Below are 20858 nucleotides of genomic sequence, written 5' to 3'. Positions count from 1 at the left end.
CCACAGCAGGCCTCCAATACCATTCCTTTTAACTAGGATGTTATGCTGGATGCTAAAGGAATTATTTCCTAAAGGTTTTGAGCGTTTTTTAAAAAAATATATTTTTTGGCAAAATCATCAGGTCCGCGGTCTAAGTTTTTTCATATTTTCAGCCATATCTGGTGTCCCATGTAGCTTCCACAGCAGGCCTCCAATACCATTCCGTTTAACTAAGATGTAATGGTGGATGCTAAAGGAATTATTTCCTAAAGGTTTTGAGTATTTTTGTAAAAAAATATTTTTTGGCAAAATCTTAAGGTCCGGGGTCTAAATTTTTTCACATTTTCAGCCATATCTGGCGTCCCATGTAGCTTCCACACCAAGCCTCCAATACCATTCCGTTTAACTAGGATGTTATGCTGGATGCTGAAGGAATTATTTCCTAAAGGTTTTGAGCGTTTTTAAAATTTTACATTTTTTGGCAAAATCTTAAGGTCCGGGGTCTAAGTTTTTTCATATTTTCAGCCATATATGGTGTCTCATGTAGCTTCCACAGCAGGCCTCCAATACCATTCCGTTTAACTAAGATGTAATGGTGGATGCTGAAGGAATTATTTCCTAAAGGTTTTGAGTATTTTTGTAAAAAAATATTTTTTGGCAAAATCTTAAGGTCCGGGGTCTAAATTTTTTCACATTTTCAGCCATATCTGGCGTCCCATGTAGCTTCCACACCAAGCCTCCAATACCATTCCGTTTAACTAGGATGTTATGCTGGATGCTGAAGGAATTATTTCCTAAAGGTTTTGAGCGTTTTTAAAATTTTACATTTTTTGGCAAAATCTTAAGGTCCGGGGTCTACGTTTTTTCATATTTTCAGCCATATATGGTGTCTCATGTAGCTTCCACAGCAGGCCTCCAATACCATTCCGTTTAACTAGGATGTTATGCTGGATGCTGAAGGAATTATTTCCTAAAGGTTTTGAGCGTTTTTAAAATTTTACATTTTTTGGCAAAATCTTAAGGTACGGGGTCTAAGTTTTTTCATATTTTCAGCCATATATGGTGTCTCATGTAGCTTCCACAGCAGGCCTCCAATACCATTCCGTTTAAATAGTATGTTATGCTGGATGCTGAAGGAATTATTTCCTAAAGGTTTTGAGTATTTTTGTAAAAAAAATATTTTTTGGCGAAATCTTAAGGTCCGGGGTCTAAGTTTTTTCATATTTTCAGCCATATCTGGTGTCCCATGTAGCTTCCACAGCAGGCCTCCAATACCATTCCTTTTAACTAGGATGTTATGCTGGATGCTAAAGGAATTATTTCCTAAAGGGTTTGAGTGTTTTTAAAAATTTAAATTTTTTGGCAAAATCTTAAGGTCCGGGGTCTAAGTTTTTTCATATTTTCAGCCATATCTGGTGTCCCATGTTGCTTCCACAGCAGGCCTCCAATACCATTCCTTTTAACTAGGATGTTATGCTGGATGCTAAAGGAATTATTTCCTAAAGGTTTTGAGCGTTTTTTAAAAAAATATATTTTTTGGCAAAATCTTCAGGTCCGCGGTCTAAGTTTTTTCATATTTTCAGCCATATCTGGTGTCCCATGTAGCTTCCACAGCAGGCCTCCAATACCATTCCGTTTAACTAAGATGTAATGGTGGATGCTAAAGGAATTATTTCCTAAAGGTTTTGAGTATTTTTGTAAAAAAATATTTTTTGGCAAAATCTTAAGGTCCGGGGTCTAAATTTTTTCACATTTTCAGCCATATCTGGCGTCCCATGTAGCTTCCACACCAAGCCTCCAATACCATTCCGTTTAACTAGGATGTTATGCTGGATGCTGAAGGAATTATTTCCTAAAGGTTTTGAGCGTTTTTAAAATTTTAAATTTTTTGGCAAAATCTTAAGGTCCGGGGTCTAAATTTTTTCACATTTTCAGCCATATCTGGCGTCCCATGTAGCGTCCACACCAAGCCTCCAATACCATTCCGTTTAACTAGGATGTTATGCTGGATGCTGAAAGAATTATTTCCTAAAGGTTTTGAGCGTTTTTAAAATTTTACATTTTTTGGCAAAATCTTAAGGTCCGCGGTCTAAGTTTTTTCATATTTTCAGCCATATCTGGTGTCCCATGTAGCTTCCACAGCAGGCCTCCAATACCATTCCGTTTAACTAAGATGTAATGGTGGATGCTAAAGGAATTATTTCCTAAAGGTTTTGAGCGTTTTTAAAATTTTACATTTTTTGGCAAAATCTTAAGGTCCGCGGTCTAAGTTTTTTCATATTTTCAGCCATATATGGTGTCTCATGTAGCTTCCACAGCAGGCCTCCAATACCATTCCGTTTAAATAGTATGTTATGCTGGATGCTGAAGGAATTATTTCCTAAAGGTTTTGAGTGTTTTTAAAATTTTAAATTTTTTGGCAAAATCTTAAGGTCCGCGGTCTAAGTTTTTTCATATTTTCAGCCATATCTGGCGTCCCATGTAGCTTCCACAGCAAGCCTCCAATACCATTCTGTTTAACTAGGATGTTATGCTGGATGCTGAAGGAATTATTTCCTAAAGGTTTTGAGCGTTTTTAAAATTTTACATTTTTTGGCAAAATCTTAAGGTCCGGGGTCTAAGTTTTTTCATATTTTCAGCCATATCTGGTGTCCCATGTAGCTTCCACAGCAGGCCTCCAATACCATTCCGTTTAACTAGGATGTTATGCTGGATGCTGAAGGAATTATTTCCTAAAGGTTTTGAGCGTTTTTAAAATTTTACATTTTTTGGCAAAATCTTAAGGTCCGGGGTCTAAGTTTTTTCATATTTTCAGCCATATCTGGTGTCCCATGTAGCTTCCACAGCAGGCCTCCAATACCATTCCGTTTAACTAAGATGTAATGGTGGATGCTAAAGGAATTATTTCCTAAAGGTTTTGAGTATTTTTGTAAAAAAATATTTTTTGGCAAAATCTTAAGGTCCGGGGTCTAAATTTTTTCACATTTTCAGCCATATCTGGCGTCCCATGTAGCTTCCACACCAAGCCTCCAATACCATTCCGTTTAACTAGGATGTTATGCTGGATGCTGAAGGAATTATTTCCTAAAGGTTTTGAGCGTTTTTAAAATTTTACATTTTTTGGCAAAATCTTAAGGTCCGCGGTCTAAGTTTTTTCATATTTTCAGCCATATCTGGTGTCCCATGTAGCTTCCACAGCAGGCCTCCAATACCATTCCGTTGAACTAGGATGTTATGCTGGATGCTGAAGGAATTATTTCCTAAAGGTTTTGAGCGTTTTTAAAATTTTACATTTTTTGGCAAAATCTTAAGGTCCGGGGTCTAAGTTTTTTCATATTTTCAGCCATATATGGTGTCTCATGTAGCTTCCACAGCAGGCCTCCAATACCATTCCGTTTAAATAGTATGTTATGCTGGATGCTAAAGGAATTATTTCCTAAAGGTTTTAAGTGTTTTTAAAAATTTAAATTTTTTGGCAAAATCTTAAGGTCCGGGGTCTAAGTTTTTTCATATTTTCAGCCATATCTGGTGTCCCATGTTGCTTCCACAGCAGGCCTCCAATACCATTCCTTTTAACTAGGATGTTATGCTGGATGCTAAAGGAATTATTTCCTAAAGGTTTTGAGCGTTTTTTAAAAAAATATATTTTTTGGCAAAATCTTCAGGTCCGCGGTCTAAGTTTTTTCATATTTTCAGCCATATCTGGTGTCCCATGTAGCTTCCACAGCAGGCCTCCAATACCATTCCGTTTAACTAAGATGTAATGGTGGATGCTAAAGGAATTATTTCCTAAAGGTTTTGAGTATTTTTGTAAAAAAATATTTTTTGGCAAAATCTTAAGGTCCGGGGTCTAAATTTTTTCACATTTTCAGCCATATCTGGCGTCCCATGTAGCTTCCACACCAAGCCTCCAATACCATTCCGTTTAACTAGGATGTTATGCTGGATGCTGAAGGAATTATTTCCTAAAGGTTTTGAGCGTTTTTAAAATTTTACATTTTTTGGCAAAATCTTAAGGACCGGGGTCTAAGTTTTTTCATATTTTCAGCCATATATGGTGTCTCATGTAGCTTCCACAGCAGGCCTCCAATACCATTCCGTTTAACTAAGATGTAATGGTGGATGCTAAAGGAATTATTTCCTAAAGGTTTTGAGTATTTTTGTAAAAAAATATTTTTTGGCAAAATCTTAAGGTCCGGGGTCTAAATTTTTTCACATTTTCAGCCATATCTGGCGTCCCATGTAGCTTCCACACCAAGCCTCCAATACCATTCCGTTTAACTAGGATGTTATGCTGGATGCTGAAGGAATTATTTCCTAAAGGTTTTGAGCGTTTTTAAAATTTTACATTTTTTGGCAAAATCTTAAGGTCCGGGGTCTAAGTTTTTTCATATTTTCAGCCATATATGGTGTCTCATGTAGCTTCCACAGCAGGCCTCCAATACCATTGCGTTTAAATAGTATGTTATGCTGGATGCTGAAGGAATTATTTCCTAAAGGTTTTGAGCGTTTTTAAAATTTTACATTTTTTGGCAAAATCTTAAGGTCCGCGGTCTAAGTTTTTTCATATTTTCAGCCATATCTGGTGTCCCATGTAGCTTCCACAGCAGGCCTCCAATACCATTCCGTTTAACTAAGATGTAATGGTGGATGCTAAAGGAATTATTTCCTAAAGGTTTTGAGCGTTTTTAAAATTTTACATTTTTTGGCAAAATCTTAAGGTCCGCGGTCTAAGTTTTTTCATATTTTCAGCCATATATGGTGTCTCATGTAGCTTCCACAGCAGGCCTCCAATACCATTCCGTTTAAATAGTATGTTATGCTGGATGCTGAAGGAATTATTTCCTAAAGGTTTTAAGTGTTTTTAAAAATTTAAATTTTTTGGCAAAATCTTAAGGTCCGGGGTCTAAGTTTTTTCATATTTTCAGCCATATCTGGTGTCCCATGTTGCTTCCACAGCAGGCCTCCAATACCATTCCTTTTAACTAGGATGTTATGCTGGATGCTAAAGGAATTATTTCCTAAAGGTTTTGAGCGTTTTTTAAAAAAATATATTTTTTGGCAAAATCTTCAGGTCCGCGGTCTAAGTTTTTTCATATTTTCAGCCATATCTGGTGTCCCATGTAGCTTCCACAGCAGGCCTCCAATACCATTCCGTTTAACTAAGATGTAATGGTGGATGCTAAAGGAATTATTTCCTAAAGGTTTTGAGTATTTTTGTAAAAAAATATTTTTTGGCAAAATCTTAAGGTCCGGGGTCTAAATTTTTTCACATTTTCAGCCATATCTGGCGTCCCATGTAGCTTCCACACCAAGCCTCCAATACCATTCCGTTTAACTAGGATGTTATGCTGGATGCTGAAGGAATTATTTCCTAAAGGTTTTGAGCGTTTTTAAAATTTTACATTTTTTGGCAAAATCTTAAGGACCGGGGTCTAAGTTTTTTCATATTTTCAGCCATATATGGTGTCTCATGTAGCTTCCACAGCAGGCCTCCAATACCATTCCGTTTAACTAAGATGTAATGGTGGATGCTAAAGGAATTATTTCCTAAAGGTTTTGAGTATTTTTGTAAAAAAATATTTTTTGGCAAAATCTTAAGGTCCGGGGTCTAAATTTTTTCACATTTTCAGCCATATCTGGCGTCCCATGTAGCTTCCACACCAAGCCTCCAATACCATTCCGTTTAACTAGGATGTTATGCTGGATGCTGAAGGAATTATTTCCTAAAGGTTTTGAGCGTTTTTAAAATTTTACATTTTTTGGCAAAATCTTAAGGACCGGGGTCTAAGTTTTTTCATATTTTCAGCCATATATGGTGTCTCATGTAGCTTCCACAGCAGGCCTCCAATACCATTCCGTTTAAATAGTATGTTATGCTGGATGCTGAAGGAATTATTTCCTAAAGGTTTTGAGTATTTTTGTAAAAAAATATTTTTTGGCGAAATCTTAAGGTCCGGGGTCTAAGTTTTTTCATATTTTCAGCCATATCTGGTGTCCCATGTAGCTTCCACAGCAGGCCTCCAATACCATTCCTTTTAACTAGGATGTTATGCTGGATGCTAAAGGAATTATTTCCTAAAGGTTTTGAGCGTTTTTTAAAAAAATATATTTTTTGGCAAAATCTTCAGGTCCGCGGTCTAAGTTTTTTCATATTTTCAGCCATATCTGGTGTCCCATGTAGCTTCCACAGCAGGCCTCCAATACCATTCCGTTTAACTAAGATGTAATGGTGGATGCTAAAGGAATTATTTCCTAAAGGTTTTGAGTATTTTTGTAAAAAAATATTTTTTGGCAAAATCTTAAGGTCCGGGGTCTAAATTTTTTCACATTTTCAGCCATATCTGGCGTCCCATGTAGCTTCCACACCAAGCCTCCAATACCATTCCGTTTAACTAGGATGTTATGCTGGATGCTGAAGGAATTATTTCCTAAAGGTTTTGAGCGTTTTTAAAATTTTACATTTTTTGGCAAAATCTTAAGGTCCGGGATCTAAGTTTTTTCATATTTTCAGCCATATATGGTGTCTCATGTAGCTTCCACAGCAGGCCTCCAATACCATTCCGTTTAACTAAGATGTAATGGTGGATGCTAAAGGAATTATTTCCTAAAGGTTTTGAGTATTTTTGTAAAAAAATATTTTTTGGCAAAATCTTAAGGTCCGGGGTCTAAATTTTTTCACATTTTCAGCCATATCTGGCGTCCCATGTAGCTTCCACACCAAGCCTCCAATACCATTCCGTTTAACTAGGATGTTATGCTGGATGCTGAAGGAATTATTTCCTAAAGGTTTTGAGCGTTTTTAAAATTTTACATTTTTTGGCAAAATCTTAAGGTCCGGGGTCTAAGTTTTTTCATATTTTCAGCCATATATGGTGTCTCATGTAGCTTCCACAGCAGGCCTCCAATACCATTGCGTTTAAATAGTATGTTATGCTGGATGCTGAAGGAATTATTTCCTAAAGGTTTTGAGCGTTTTTAAAATTTTACATTTTTTGGCAAAATCTTAAGGTCCGCGGTCTAAGTTTTTTCATATTTTCAGCCATATCTGGTGTCCCATGTAGCTTCCACAGCAGGCCTCCAATACCATTCCGTTTAACTAAGATGTAATGGTGGATGCTAAAGGAATTATTTCCTAAAGGTTTTGAGCGTTTTTAAAATTTTACATTTTTTGGCAAAATCTTAAGGTCCGCGGTCTAAGTTTTTTCATATTTTCAGCCATATATGGTGTCTCATGTAGCTTCCACAGCAGGCCTCCAATACCATTCCGTTTAAATAGTATGTTATGCTGGATGCTGAAGGAATTATTTCCTAAAGGTTTTGAGTGTTTTTAAAATTTTTAATTTTTTGGCAAAATCTTAAGGTCCGCGGTCTAAGTTTTTTCATATTTTCAGCCATATCTGGCGTCCCATGTAGCTTCCACAGCAAGCCTCCAATACCATTCCGTTTAACTAGGATGTTATGCTGGATGCTGAAGGAATTATTTCCTAAAGGTTTTGAGCGTTTTTAAAATTTTACATTTTTTGGCAAAATCTTAAGGTCCGGGGTCTAAGTTTTTTCATATTTTCAGCCATATATGGTGTCTCATGTAGCTTCCACAGCAGGCCTCCAATACCATTCCGTTTAAATAGTATGTTATGCTGGATGCTGAAGGAATTATTTCCTAAAGGTTTTGAGTATTTTTGTAAAAAAATATTTTTTGGCGAAATCTTAAGGTCCGGGGTCTAAGTTTTTTCATATTTTCAGCCATATCTGGTGTCCCATGTAGCTTCCACAGCAGGCCTCCAATACCATTCCTTTTAACTAGGATGTTATGCTGGATGCTAAAGGAATTATTTCCTAAAGGTTTTGAGCGTTTTTTAAAAAAATATATTTTTTGGCAAAATCTTCAGGTCCGCGGTCTAAGTTTTTTCATATTTTCAGCCATATCTGGTGTCCCATGTAGCTTCCACAGCAGGCCTCCAATACCATTCCGTTTAACTAAGATGTAATGGTGGATGCTAAAGGAATTATTTCCTAAAGGTTTTGAGTATTTTTGTAAAAAAATATTTTTTGGCAAAATCTTAAGGTCCGGGGTCTAAGTTTTTTCATATTTTCAGCCATATATGGTGTCTCATGTAGCTTCCACAGCAGGCCTCCAATACCATTCCGTTTAAATAGTATGTTATGCTGGATGCTGAAGGAATTATTTCCTAAAGGTTTTGAGTGTTTTTAAAATTTTACATTTTTTGGCAAAATCTTAACGTCCGCGGTCTAAGTTTTTTCATATTTTCAGCCATATATGGTGTCTCATGTAGCTTCCACAGCAGGCCTCCAATACCATTCCGTTTAACTAAGATGTAATGGTGGATGCTAAAGGAATTATTTCCTAAAGGTTTTGAGTATTTTTGTAAAAAAATATTTTTTGGCAAAATCTTAAGGTCCGGGGTCTAAATTTTTTCACATTTTCAGCCATATCTGGCGTCCCATGTAGCTTCCACACCAAGCCTCCAATACCATTCCGTTTAACTAGGATGTTATGCTGGATGCTGAAGGAATTATTTCCTAAAGGTTTTGAGCGTTTTTAAAATTTTAAATTTTTTGGCAAAATCTTAAGGTCCGGGGTCTAAGTTTTTTCATATTTTCAGCCATATCTGGTGTCCCATGTAGCTTCCACAGCAGGCCTCCAATACCATTCCGTTTAACTAGGATGTTATGCTGGATGCTGAAGGAATTATTTCCTAAAGGTTTTGAGCGTTTTTAAAATTTTACATTTTTTGGCAAAATCTTAAGGTCCGGGGTCTAAGTTTTTTCATATTTTCAGCCATATATGGTGTCTCATGTAGCTTCCACAGCAGGCCTCCAATACCATTCCGTTTAAATAGTATGTTATGCTGGATGCTGAAGGAATTATTTCCTAAAGGTTTTGAGTATTTTTGTAAAAAAATATTTTTTGGCGAAATCTTAAGGTCCGGGGTCTAAGTTTTTTCATATTTTCAGCCATATCTGGTGTCCCATGTAGCTTCCACAGCAGGCCTCCAATACCATTCCTTTTAACTAGGATATTATGCTGGATGCTAAAGGAATTATTTCCTAAAGGTTTTGAGTGTTTTTAAAAATTTAAATTTTTTGGCAAAATCTTAAGGTCCGGGGTCTAAGTTTTTTCATATTTTCAGCCATATCTGGTGTCCCATGTTGCTTCCACAGCAGGCCTCCAATACCATTCCTTTTAACTAGGATGTTATGCTGGATGCTAAAGGAATTATTTCCTAAAGGTTTTGAGCGTTTTTTAAAAAAATATATTTTTTGGCAAAATCTTCAGGTCCGCGGTCTAAGTTTTTTCATATTTTCAGCCATATCTGGTGTCCCATGTAGCTTCCACAGCAGGCCTCCAATACCATTCCGTTTAACTAAGATGTAATGGTGGATGCTAAAGGAATTATTTCCTAAAGGTTTTGAGTATTTTTGTAAAAAAATATTTTTTGGCAAAATCTTAAGGTCCGGGGTCTAAATTTTTTCACATTTTCAGCCATATCTGGCGTCCCATGTAGCTTCCACACCAAGCCTCCAATACCATTCCGTTTAACTAGGATGTTATGCTGGATGCTGAAGGAATTATTTCCTAAAGGTTTTGAGCGTTTTTAAAATTTTACATTTTTTGGCAAAATCTTAAGGTCCGGGGTCTAAGTTTTTTCATATTTTCAGCCATATATGGTGTCTCATGTAGCTTCCACAGCAGGCCTCCAATACCATTCCGTTTAACTAAGATGTAATGGTGGATGCTAAAGGAATTATTTCCTAAAGGTTTTGAGTATTTTTGTAAAAAAATATTTTTTGGCAAAATCTTAAGGTCCGCGGTCTAAGTTTTTTCATATTTTCAGCCATATCTGGTGTCCCATGTAGCTTCCACAGCAGGCCTCCAATACCATTCCGTTTAACTAAGATGTAATGGTGGATGCTAAAGGAATTATTTCCTAAAGGTTTTGAGTATTTTTGTAAAAAAATATTTTTTGGCAAAATCTTAAGGTCCGGGGTCTAAGTTTTTTCATATTTTCAGCCATATATGGTGTCTCATGTAGCTTCCACAGCAGGCCTCCAATACCATTCCGTTTAAATAGTATGTTATGCTGGATGCTGAAGGAATTATTTCCTAAAGGTTTTGAGTGTTTTTAAAATTTTACATTTTTTGGCAAAATCTTAACGTCCGCGGTCTAAGTTTTTTCATATTTTCAGCCATATATGGTGTCTCATGTAGCTTCCACAGCAGGCCTCCAATACCATTCCGTTTAACTAAGATGTAATGGTGGATGCTAAAGGAATTATTTCCTAAAGGTTTTGAGTATTTTTGTAAAAAAATATTTTTTGGCAAAATCTTAAGGTCCGGGGTCTAAATTTTTTCACATTTTCAGCCATATCTGGCGTCCCATGTAGCTTCCACACCAAGCCTCCAATACCATTCCGTTTAACTAGGATGTTATGCTGGATGCTGAAGGAATTATTTCCTAAAGGTTTTGAGCGTTTTTAAAATTTTAAATTTTTTGGCAAAATCTTAAGGTCCGGGGTCTAAGTTTTTTCATATTTTCAGCCATATCTGGTGTCCCATGTAGCTTCCACAGCAGGCCTCCAATACCATTCCGTTTAACTAGGATGTTATGCTGGATGCTGAAGGAATTATTTCCTAAAGGTTTTGAGCGTTTTTAAAATTTTACATTTTTTGGCAAAATCTTAAGGTCCGGGGTCTAAGTTTTTTCATATTTTCAGCCATATATGGTGTCTCATGTAGCTTCCACAGCAGGCCTCCAATACCATTCCGTTTAAATAGTATGTTATGCTGGATGCTGAAGGAATTATTTCCTAAAGGTTTTGAGTATTTTTGTAAAAAAATATTTTTTGGCGAAATCTTAAGGTCCGGGGTCTAAGTTTTTTCATATTTTCAGCCATATCTGGTGTCCCATGTAGCTTCCACAGCAGGCCTCCAATACCATTCCTTTTAACTAGGATATTATGCTGGATGCTAAAGGAATTATTTCCTAAAGGTTTTGAGTGTTTTTAAAAATTTAAATTTTTTGGCAAAATCTTAAGGTCCGGGGTCTAAGTTTTTTCATATTTTCAGCCATATCTGGTGTCCCATGTTGCTTCCACAGCAGGCCTCCAATACCATTCCTTTTAACTAGGATGTTATGCTGGATGCTAAAGGAATTATTTCCTAAAGGTTTTGAGCGTTTTTTAAAAAAATATATTTTTTGGCAAAATCTTCAGGTCCGCGGTCTAAGTTTTTTCATATTTTCAGCCATATCTGGTGTCCCATGTAGCTTCCACAGCAGGCCTCCAATACCATTCCGTTTAACTAAGATGTAATGGTGGATGCTAAAGGAATTATTTCCTAAAGGTTTTGAGTATTTTTGTAAAAAAATATTTTTTGGCAAAATCTTAAGGTCCGGGGTCTAAATTTTTTCACATTTTCAGCCATATCTGGCGTCCCATGTAGCTTCCACACCAAGCCTCCAATACCATTCCGTTTAACTAGGATGTTATGCTGGATGCTGAAGGAATTATTTCCTAAAGGTTTTGAGCGTTTTTAAAATTTTACATTTTTTGGCAAAATCTTAAGGTCCGGGGTCTAAGTTTTTTCATATTTTCAGCCATATATGGTGTCTCATGTAGCTTCCACAGCAGGCCTCCAATACCATTCCGTTTAACTAAGATGTAATGGTGGATGCTAAAGGAATTATTTCCTAAAGGTTTTGAGTATTTTTGTAAAAAAATATTTTTTGGCAAAATCTTAAGGTCCGGGGTCTAAATTTTTTCACATTTTCAGCCATATCTGGCGTCCCATGTAGCTTCCACACCAAGCCTCCAATACCATTCCGTTTAACTAGGATGTTATGCTGGATGCTGAAGGAATTATTTCCTAAAGGTTTTGAGCGTTTTTAAAATTTTACATTTTTTGGCAAAATCTTAAGGTCCGGGGTCTAAGTTTTTTCATATTTTCAGCCATATATGGTGTCTCATGTAGCTTCCACAGCAGGCCTCCAATACCATTCCGTTTAAATAGTATGTTATGCTGGATGCTGAAGGAATTATTTCCTAAAGGTTTTGAGTATTTTTGTAAAAAAATATTTTTTGGCGAAATCTTAAGGTCCGGGGTCTAAGTTTTTTCATATTTTCAGCCATATCTGGTGTCCCATGTAGCTTCCACAGCAGGCCTCCAATACCATTCCTTTTAACTAGGATGTTATGCTGGATGCTAAAGGAATTATTTCCTAAAGGTTTTGAGTGTTTTTAAAAATTTAAATTTTTTGGCAAAATCTTAAGGTCCGGGGTCTAAGTTTTTTCATATTTTCAGCCATATCTGGTGTCCCATGTTGCTTCCACAGCAGGCCTCCAATACCATTCCTTTTAACTAGGATGTTATGCTGGATGCTAAAGGAATTATTTCCTAAAGGTTTTGAGCGTTTTTTAAAAAAATATATTTTTTGGCAAAATCTTCAGGTCCGCGGTCTAAGTTTTTTCATATTTTCAGCCATATCTGGTGTCCCATGTCGCTTCCACAGCAGGCCTCCAATACCATTCCGTTTAACTAAGATGTAATGGTGGATGCTAAAGGAATTATTTCCTAAAGGTTTTGAGTATTTTTGTAAAAAAATATTTTTTGGCAAAATCTTAAGGTCCGGGGTCTAAATTTTTTTACATTTTCAGCCATATCTGGCGTCCCATGTAGCTTCCACACCAAGCCTCCAATACCATTCCGTTTAACTAGGATGTTATGCTGGATGCTGAAGGAATTATTTCCTAAAGGTTTTGAGCGTTTTTAAAATTTTACATTTTTTGGCAAAATCTTAAGGTCCGGGGTCTAAGTTTTTTCATATTTTCAGCCATATATGGTGTCTCATGTAGCTTCCACAGCAGGCCTCCAATACCATTCCGTTTAAATAGTATGTTATGCTGGATGCTGAAGGAATTATTTCCTAAAGGTTTTGAGTGTTTTTAAAATTTTTAATTTTTTGGCAAAATCTTAAGGTCTAAGTTTTTTCATATTTTCAGCCATATCTGGCGTCCCATGTAGCTTCCACAGCAAGCCTCCAATACCATTCCGTTTAACTAGGATGTTATGCTGGATGCTGAAGGAATTATTTCCTAAAGGTTTTGAGCGTTTTTAAAATTTTACATTTTTTGGCAAAATCTTAAGGTCCGGGGTCTAAGTTTCCACACCAAGCCTCCAATACCATTCCGTTTAACTAGGATGTTATGCTGGATGCTGAAGGAATTATTTCCTAAAGGTTTTGAGCGTTTTTAAAATTTTACATTTTTTGGCAAAATCTTAAGGTCCGGGGTCTAAGTTTTTTCATATTTTCAGCCATATATGGTGTCTCATGTAGCTTCCACAGCAGGCCTCCAATACCATTCCGTTTAACTAAGATGTAATGGTGGATGCTAAAGGAATTATTTCCTAAAGGTTTTGAGTATTTTTGTAAAAAAATATTTTTTGGCAAAATCTTAAGGTCCGGGGTCTAAATTTTTTCACATTTTCAGCCATATCTGGCGTCCCATGTAGCTTCCACACCAAGCCTCCAATACCATTCCGTTTAACTAGGATGTTATGCTGGATGCTGAAGGAATTATTTCCTAAAGGTTTTGAGCGTTTTTAAAATTTTACATTTTTTGGCAAAATCTTAAGGTCCGGGGTCTAAGTTTTTTCATATTTTCAGCCATATATGGTGTCTCATGTAGCTTCCACAGCAGGCCTCCAATACCATTCCGTTTAAATAGTATGTTATGCTGGATGCTGAAGGAATTATTTCCTAAAGGTTTTGAGTGTTTTTAAAATTTTTAATTTTTTGGCAAAATCTTAAGGTCCGCGGTCTAAGTTTTTTCATATTTTCAGCCATATCTGGCGTCCCATGTAGCTTCCACAGCAAGCCTCCAATACCATTCCGTTCAACTAGGATGTTATGCTGGATGCTGAAGGAATTATTTCCTAAAGGTTTTGAGCGTTTTTAAAATTTTACATTTTTTGGCAAAATCTTAAGGTCCGGGGTCTAAGTTTTTTCATATTTTCAGCCATATCTGGTGTCCCATGTAGCTTCCACAGCAGGCCTCCAATACCATTCCGTTTAACTAGGATGTTATGCTGGATGCTGAAGGAATTATTTCCTAAAGGTTTTGAGCGTTTTTAAAATTTTACATTTTTTGGCAAAATCTTAAGGTCCGGGGTCTAAGTTTTTTCATATTTTCAGCCATATATGGTGTCTCATGTAGCTTCCACAGCAGGCCTCCAATACCATTCCGTTTAAATAGTATGTTATGCTGGATGCTGAAGGAATTATTTCCTAAAGGTTTTGAGCGTTTTTAAAATTTTACATTTTTTGGCAAAATCTTAAGGTCCGCGGTCTAAGTTTTTTCATATTTTCAGCCATATCTGGTGTCCCATGTAGCTTCCACAGCAGGCCTCCAATACCATTCCGTTGAACTAGGATGTTATGCTGGATGCTGAAGGAATTATTTCCTAAAGGTTTTGAGCGTTTTTAAAATTTTACATTTTTTGGCAAAATCTTAAGGTCCGGGGTCTAAGTTTTTTCATATTTTCAGCCATATATGGTGTCTCATGTAGCTTCCACAGCAGGCCTCCAATACCATTCCGTTTAAATAGTATGTTATGCTGGATGCTAAAGGAATTATTTCCTAAAGGTTTTAAGTGTTTTTAAAAATTTAAATTTTTTGGCAAAATCTTAAGGTCCGGGGTCTAAGTTTTTTCATATTTTCAGCCATATCTGGTGTCCCATGTTGCTTCCACAGCAGGCCTCCAATACCATTCCTTTTAACTAGGATGTTATGCTGGATGCTAAAGGAATTATTTCCTAAAGGTTTTGAGCGTTTTTTAAAAAAATATATTTTTTGGCAAAATCTTCAGGTCCGCGGTCTAAGTTTTTTCATATTTTCAGCCATATCTGGTGTCCCATGTAGCTTCCACAGCAGGCCTCCAATACCATTCCGTTTAACTAAGATGTAATGGTGGATGCTAAAGGAATTATTTCCTAAAGGTTTTGAGTATTTTTGTAAAAAAATATTTTTTGGCAAAATCTTAAGGTCCGGGGTCTAAATTTTTTCACATTTTCAGCCATATCTGGCGTCCCATGTAGCTTCCACACCAAGCCTCCAATACCATTCCGTTTAACTAGGATGTTATGCTGGATGCTGAAGGAATTATTTCCTAAAGGTTTTGAGCGTTTTTAAAATTTTACATTTTTTGGCAAAATCTTAAGGACCGGGGTCTAAGTTTTTTCATATTTTCAGCCATATATGGTGTCTCATGTAGCTTCCACAGCAGGCCTCCAATACCATTCCGTTTAACTAAGATGTAATGGTGGATGCTAAAGGAATTATTTCCTAAAGGTTTTGAGTATTTTTGTAAAAAAATATTTTTTGGCAAAATCTTAAGGTCCGGGGTCTAAATTTTTTCACATTTTCAGCCATATCTGGCGTCCCATGTAGCTTCCACACCAAGCCTCCAATACCATTCCGTTTAACTAGGATGTTATGCTGGATGCTGAAGGAATTATTTCCTAAAGGTTTTGAGCGTTTTTAAAATTTTACATTTTTTGGCAAAATCTTAAGGACCGGGGTCTAAGTTTTTTCATATTTTCAGCCATATATGGTGTCTCATGTAGCTTCCACAGCAGGCCTCCAATACCATTCCGTTTAAATAGTATGTTATGCTGGATGCTAAAGGAATTATTTCCTAAAGGTTTTGAGCGTTTTTTTAAAAAATATATTTTTTGGCAAAATCTTCAGGTCCGCGGTCTAAGTTTTTTCATATTTTCAGCCATATCTGGTGTCCCATGTAGCTTCCACAGCAGGCCTCCAATACCATTCCGTTTAACTAAGATGTAATGGTGGATGCTAAAGGAATTATTTCCTAAAGGTTTTGAGTATTTTTGTAAAAAAATATTTTTTGGCAAAATCTTAAGGTCCGGGGTCTAAATTTTTTCACATTTTCAGCCATATCTGGCGTCCCATGTAGCTTCCACACCAAGCCTCCAATACCATTCCGTTTAACTAGGATGTTATGCTGGATGCTGAAGGAATTATTTCCTAAAGGTTTTGAGCGTTTTTAAAATTTTACATTTTTTGGCAAAATCTTAAGGTCCGGGGTCTAAGTTTTTTCATATTTTCAGCCATATATGGTGTCTCATGTAGCTTCCACAGCAGGCCTCCAATACCATTCCGTTTAACTAAGATGTAATGGTGGATGCTAAAGGAATTATTTCCTAAAGGTTTTGAGTATTTTTGTAAAAAAATATTTTTTGGCAAAATCTTAAGGTCCGGGGTCTAAATTTTTTCACATTTTCAGCCATATCTGGCGTCCCATGTAGCTTCCACACCAAGCCTCCAATACCATTCCGTTTAACTAGGATGTTATGCTGGATGCTGAAGGAATTATTTCCTAAAGGTTTTGAGCGTTTTTAAAATTTTACATTTTTTGGCAAAATCTTAAGGTCCGCGGTCTAAGTTTTTTCATATTTTCAGCCATATATGGTGTCCCATGTAGCTTCCACAGCAGGCCTCCAATACCATTCCGTTTAACTAAGATGTAATGGTGGATGCTAAAGGAATTATTTCCTAAAGGTTTTGAGCGTTTTTAAAATTTTACATTTTTTGGCAAAATCTTAAGGTCCGCGGTCTAAGTTTTTTCATATTTTCAGCCATATATGGTGTCTCATGTAGCTTCCACAGCAGGCCTCCAATACCATTCCGTTTAAATAGTATGTTATGCTGGATGCTGAAGGAATTATTTCCTAAAGGTTTTGAGTGTTTTTAAAATTTTTAATTTTTTGGCAAAATCTTAAGGTCCGCGGTCTAAGTTTTTTCATATTTTCAGCCATATCTGGCGTCCCATGTAGCTTCCACAGCAAGCCTCCAATACCATTCCGTTTAACTAGGATGTTATGCTGGATGCTGAAGGAATTATTTCCTAAAGGTTTTGAGCGTTTTTAAAATTTTACATTTTTTGGCAAAATCTTAAGGTCCGGGGTCTAAGTTTTTTCATATTTTCAGCCATATATGGTGTCTCATGTAGCTTCCACAGCAGGCCTCCAATACCATTCCGTTTAAATAGTATGTTATGCTGGATGCTGAAGGAATTATTTCCTAAAGGTTTTGAGTATTTTTGTAAAAAAATATTTTTTGGCGAAATCTTAAGGTCCGGGGTCTAAGTTTTTTCATATTTTCAGCCATATCTGGTGTCCCATGTAGCTTCCACAGCAGGCCTCCAATACCATTCCTTTTAACTAGGATGTTATGCTGGATGCTAAAGGAATTATTTCCTAAAGGTTTTGAGCGTTTTTAAAAAAAATATATTTTTTGGCAAAATCTTCAGGTCCGCGGTCTAAGTTTTTTCATATTTTCAGCCATATCTGGTGTCCCATGTAGCTTCCACAGCAGGCCTCCAATACCATTCCGTTTAACTAAGATGTAATGGTGGATGCTAAAGGAATTATTTCCTAAAGGTTTTGAGTATTTTTGTAAAAAAATATTTTTTTTGCCAAATCTTAAGGTCCGGGGTCTAAGTTTTTTCATATTTTCAGCCATATCTGGTGTCCCATGTAGCTTCCACAGCAGGCCTCCAATACCATTCCTTTTAACTAGGATGTTATGCTGGATGCTAAAGGAATTATTTCCTAAAGGTTTTGAGTGTTTTTAAAAATTTAAATTTTTTGGCAAAATCTTAAGGTCCGGGGTCTAAGTTTTTTCATATTTTCAGCCATATCTGGTGTCCCATGTTGCTTCCACAGCAGGCCTCCAATACCATTCCTTTTAACTAGGATGTTATGCTGGATGCTAAAGGAATTATTTCCTAAAGGTTTTGAGCGTTTTTTTAAAAAATATATTTTTTGGCAAAATCTTCAGGTCCGCGGTCTAAGTTTTTTCATATTTTCAGCCATATCTGGTGTCCCATGTAGCTTCCACAGCAGGCCTCCAATACCATTCCGTTTAACTAAGATGTAATGGTGGATGCTAAAGGAATTATTTCCTAAAGGTTTTGAGTATTTTTGTAAAAAAATATTTTTTGGCAAAATCTTAAGGTCCGGGGTCTAAATTTTTTCACATTTTCAGCCATATCTGGCGTCCCATGTAGCTTCCACACCAAGCCTCCAATACCATTTCGTTTAACTAGGATGTTATGCTGGATGCTGAAGGAATTATTTCCTAAAGGTTTTGAGCGTTTTTAAAATTTTAAATTTTTTTGGCAAAATCTTAAGGTCCGGGGTCTAAGTTTTTTCATATTTTCAGCCATATATGGTGTCTCATGTAGCTTCCACAGCAGGCCTCCAATACCATTCCGTTTAACTAAGATGTAATGGTGGATGCTAAAGGAATTATTTCCTAAAGGTTTTGAGTATTTTTGTAAAAAAATATTTTTTGGCAAAATCTTAAGGTCCGGGGTCTAAATTTTTTCACATTTTCAGCCATATCTGGCGTCCCATGTAGCTTCCACACCAAGCCTCCAATACCATTCCGTTTAACTAGGATGTTATGCTGGATGCTGAAGGAATTATTTCCTAAAGGTTTTGAGCGTTTTTAAAATTTTACATTTTTTGGCAAAATCTTAAGGTCCGGGGTCTAAGTTTTTTCATATTTTCAGCCATATCTGGTGTCCCATGTAGCTTCCACAGCAGGCCTCCAATACCATTCCGTTTAACTAAGATGTAATGGTGGATGCTAAAGGAATTATTTCCTAAAGGTTTTGAGTATTTTTGTAAAAAAATATTTTTTGGCAAAATCTTAAGGTCCGGGGTCTAAATTTTTTCACATTTTCAGCCATATCTGGCGTCCCATGTAGCTTCCACACCAAGCCTCCAATACCATTCCGTTTAACTAGGATGTTATGCTGGATGCTGAAGGAATTATTTCCTAAAGGTTTTGAGCGTTTTTAAAATTTTACATTTTTTGGCAAAATCTTAAGGTCCGGGGTCTAAGTTTTTTCATATTTTCAGCCATATATGGTGTCTCATGTAGCTTCCACAGCAGGCCTCCAATACCATTCCGTTTAAATAGTATGTTATGCTGGATGCTGAAGGAATTATTTCCTAAAGGTTTTGAGTATTTTTGTAAAAAAATATTTTTTGGCGAAATCTTAAGGTCCGGGGTCTAAGTTTTTTCATATTTTCAGCCATATCTGGTGTCCCATGTAGCTTCCACAGCAGGCCTCCAATACCATTCCTTTTAACTAGGATGTTATGCTGGATGCTAAAGGAATTATTTCCTAAAGGTTTTGAGCGTTTTTTTAAAAAATATATTTTTTGGCAAAATCTTCAGGTCCGCGGTCTAAGTTTTTTCATATTTTCAGCCATATCTGGTGTCCCATGTAGCTTCCACAGCAGGCCTCCAATACCATTCCGTTTAACTAAGATGTAATGGTGGATGCTAAAGGAATTATTTCCTAAAGGTTTTGAGTATTTTTGTAAAAAAATATTTTTTGGCAAAATCTTAAGGTCCGGGGTCTAAATTTTTTCACATTTTCAGCCATATCTGGCGTCCCATGTAGCTTCCACACCAAGCCTCCAATACCATTTCGTTTAACTAGGATGTTATGCTGGATGCTGAAGGAATTATTTCCTAAAGGTTTTGAGCGTTTTTAAAATTTTACATTTTTTGGCAAAATCTTAAGGTCCGGGGTCTAAGTTTTTTCATATTTTCAGCCATATCTGGTGTCCCATGTTGCTTCCACAGCAGGCCTCCAATACCATTCCTTTTAACTAGGATGTTATGCTGGATGCTAAAGGAATTATTTCCTAAAGGTTTTGAGCGTTTTTTAAAAAAATATATTTTTTGGCAAAATCTTCAGGTCCGCGGTCTAAGTTTTTTCATATTTTCAGCCATATCTGGTGTCCCATGTAGCTTCCACAGCAGGCCTCCAATACCATTCCGTTTAACTAAGATGTAATGGTGGATGCTAAAGGAATTATTTCCTAAAGGTTTTGAGTATTTTTGTAAAAAAATATTTTTTGGCAAAATCTTAAGGTCCGGGGTCTAAATTTTTTCACATTTTCAGCCATATCTGGCGTCCCATGTAGCTTCCACACCAAGCCTCCAATACCATTCCGTTTAACTAGGATGTTATGCTGGATGCTGAAGGAATTATTTCCTAAAGGTTTTGAGCGTTTTTAAAATTTTACATTTTTTGGCAAAATCTTAAGGTCCGGGGTCTAAGTTTTTTCATATTTTCAGCCATATATGGTGTCTCATGTAGCTTCCACAGCAGGCCTCCAATACCATTCCGTTTAACTAAGATGTAATGGTGGATGCTAAAGGAATTATTTCCTAAAGGTTTTGAGTATTTTTGTAAAAAAATATTTTTTGGCAAAATCTTAAGGTCCGGGGTCTAAATTTTTTCACATTTTCAGCCATATCTGGCGTCCCATGTAGCTTCCACACCAAGCCTCCAATACCATTCCGTTTAACTAGGATGTTATGCTGGATGCTGAAGGAATTATTTCCTAAAGGTTTTGAGTGTTTTTAAAATTTTTAATTTTTTGGCAAAATCTTAAGGTCCGCGGTCTAAGTTTTTTCATATTTTCAGCCATATCTGGCGTCCCATGTAGCTTCCACAGCAAGCCTCCAATACCATTCCGTTTAACTAGGATGTTATGCTGGATGCTGAAGGAATTATTTCCTAAAGGTTTTGAGCGTTTTTAAAATTTTACATTTTTTGGCAAAATCTTAAGGTCCGGGGTCTAAGTTTTTTCATATTTTCAGCCATATCTGGTGTCCCATGTAGCTTCCACAGCAGGCCTCCAATACCATTCCGTTTAACTAGGATGTTATGCTGGATGCTGAAGGAATTATTTCCTAAAGATTTTGAGCGTTTTTAAAATTTTACATTTTTTGGCAAAATCTTA

The sequence above is a fragment of the Sceloporus occidentalis genome, unplaced genomic scaffold (genome assembly GCF_023333645.1).
Source record: "Sceloporus occidentalis isolate IW3139 unplaced genomic scaffold, rSceOcc1.0.p SCAF_109, whole genome shotgun sequence".
NCBI classification, from domain to species: Eukaryota; Metazoa; Chordata; class Lepidosauria; order Squamata; family Phrynosomatidae; genus Sceloporus; species Sceloporus occidentalis.
Note: the sequence above shows the minus strand (reverse complement) of the source record.